Source organism: Argentina silus, assembly GCF_951799395.1.
Source record: "Argentina silus genome assembly, chromosome: 10".
NCBI lineage: Eukaryota > Metazoa > Chordata > Actinopteri > Argentiniformes > Argentinidae > Argentina > Argentina silus.
In genome coordinates this window covers 3,329,602-3,332,825 of record NC_139664.1, presented here as the reverse complement: position 1 = coordinate 3,332,825, position 3,224 = coordinate 3,329,602, and positions in this window count along the sequence as shown.

Below are 3,224 nucleotides of genomic sequence, written 5' to 3'. Positions count from 1 at the left end.
AGTACAGGTACGAACAAAAACATATAACCACAACAAAATAAATTGAGCACAGCAACAAATCAGGCCTAGTTCGATGGTCTTTTCTCTGTAGGTTCAAGCATGGAATGGGATTTCTGGCCTCAGATGTCATTTCATCATCTCTGGACAATAGATGGGGGGGGGAATGGGAGCTGTTGCTGTGCAGCAAAAAAAAAAAAAGATGAATGTCGATCGATCGAGCTGAGGGAGCAGAGAGGGAAATGGAGAGCGAGGCCGAGTCAAGGCGCTGACCTCCGCTCAGCGGCAGCCATTTTTCCAGTCGGTTCAAAGGTATCTCGAGGCCATTACGGCATGTTGGCTGGATCTGACCCCGGAGAACGAGGCTGTGTCCACAACCAATGGCTGCCTCCGCTTCGTCACGAAGACCGCAGGGAGACTTGCTTCTTAGAGGAGGCCAGTAACCAGGGAATTAGCCTATACACAATTCTGAACATCACACTTGCAAGTTACCCCACACACGCACACCAAGCACAACTGTATGGACAAACAGAACACACAGCATTTGACCGCACTGAAACAAACCTAGCGATGATTTATTGACCAACCGACACTTCTCGAAATCTGGACGTCAACACATTCACGTCCCGTATGAATATCCCTCACCCCACCGGTCCAAGCCGATTCCTAACCAGATACTGTATATTGTAAATGCTCCCAATGCTTGTTTAAGTGGGATGTGTCCTTACCGGTTGTTGACATGTTGGCTGAGGCCTTGTCTTCTGACTGTGGTGTGGCTGATGCTAAGCAGACACTGTTTATTGTTGCGAGCGAGCGAGCATCCACAATGGCTTCCAGATGACCTTTCCCTGGTGTATACAACGTCTGCCTGGTCATAAGGTTTACATGATGAACACCTGGAGGTAACGTTAGAGTTATAGAGTGGAGCCAAGATGTTACACCTCACAAGCTGACATCTAAAAATAACACACAAAAAAAACTAGTTTATTTCTATCATCTTTTTTAAATGATTACTTAATGATTATTTAATTATTAACTAATCTTAAATAATCATTTTTAAATGATTATTTAATTATTATTTAATTATTAGTTAAGATTAGTTAATGAGTACTCATTAACCATCTAAACCTGGTCGACAGTCTTTTCTGCGTTTATTTCATTACCATATATGGCATGTAGAAAAGGATATATATGTTTTCTTTAGTGGCAACAAGTGCTTTAGAGAGGGCTGGGTATTCTGTTTTCTGGGAAAATTTCCTGCGGCCTCTGTTCTGTGAAGTGTATTGAGTTGCTTCCTGTACCAATCGGAGTGCAGTGTATCAGGGCAATAAGGTGGAAACAAATTGTTCGAAAAAAATAGGTTGACATTGTGTACTGTGTGTGTTTGCCTGGCTTATCTGCTGTGTGTACATTTGTCTGTGTGTACATGGCTGTGTGCATGTGTGCATGCAGGTGTGCATGTAGAATTTGTGCATGTGTGTGCTTGAGATAACATGTGCCAGACGTGTCTGCGGCAGACGTCGGCTAGATTTCCCCAGGCCCTTTCTACTTCTATCTGCATGTTGTAAACTAATCAATACTGATGCTTCTGCTCCTGCAGCCCCATGAGTTGGCTGGGGAATCCAGATACACCAGCCTCTGTCCTTGAACACTAATACAATTTATATGTACATACACCCCGTATAAATTAGACATAACAGTCCATCCTGTGGCCTGAGAGATTAATGTAAACACTAATTCATATGATCAGTTATTCAAATCATGGGCCTCATTTATGGTAGTTACTGATTCTTTTCTGTAGATAATGTCTATTCTGTTACTAACTGTAGGAGCAGCTGACGAGGAAGTGGTATTGCTGAAGGCGTCTTATAACAGGACTCAAGATGTAGGCAGCAAACGTTAAATATTGATTCCTTTGTTTTATGTTTTCGTTTCATAGTTTTTTTCTCTCCCATGTTGTTTTACGCTTCATTATGTTAATTACCTTTACTGTGTTTACCCTGTGCATGTTAAGTTTGAAAACGTTTTTTTAAAAAGTGCTATACAAATAAAGTGTATTATTATTATTATTATTATTATTATTATTATTATGTATTAAAAACAGTGCAGTTTTATGCTCATGTATTTCCCATTAAGACAAAGATTGCCACAACAGCATACACCATACAAACTGTTTGACAGTTTATTCTGAGGATTTCAGGAAATTTACAGATTAGAGCAAAACCAGTATTCTTTTTCTCCATCGGTAGAAATGGTTAACAGTTATATATACGACAACAGTCACAGCACTTAAATTCATACAGTAAATGACATTTTATCCCAGTGTAGGTCCAGTTAAAACACTGGTGGTGAATGATGAATGAGATTCAGGGGAGGTGGTGGTTAGTTAACCAGAGGGCAACACTGTTTCTGCACTGGGAAGAAAATGACCAGGAGACACATACAAACAATTAAAGCTTTATTTTACAGTCTTGTTTCAGCTGGTATTTGCCTGGTATTTGCCTGGTATTGGGGTGCCTTTTAGAACTTCAGCAAATTCAACCTGGTTCCAAAGGCTAAGGGATAGCTCTTAATGTAATTTTTTTTTTTTAATTATTAGGTTATTATTCTGCAATTGCAAATATAATCCTAATAACATGAAGTAAAAATCAGACTGTAAAATAAAGCCTAAGCATACGGACGAGAAGCAACGAATGAGGTTAAAGATGGACAAATGAGAGGAAGAGCGTCTCTTTCCTCACCACCCCTCCACTTAACTAGACAGATTTGTAGCACTGAGGCACGGTCATATGGAACAGTATTTATGAATACACTCGTTTGTCACCAGGAATGGTCGAGAGGCCATCATCGCCCTGCATGTCTTCTTCAATCACCTCACATGGAATGGCGACACCCAATACTTAACAAGTTAATCACACTCTGACGTGATTCCCACACCAACAGTTGCTGGTTGTGTTTTGAGACTGGGATTCTCACCCTTGGAACAACCACACGTGACTAAGGTTTACATTCTCCATTGGTTCCTCTGTCTCCACAAAGGAACTGTCCATTGGGGAAACCCCCCCCCCCCCATTTCGGATCTGTACAGACAAATAAAATAGTCATTTTTCATGGACGAGCCATTTGCTTTACAAAATAAATCTTATTTCAAGAATACAATAATAAAATGATGCACGTTGCAAAAAAAGTAACAGGAACTCCATATATACACACACTATTTTGGCAGA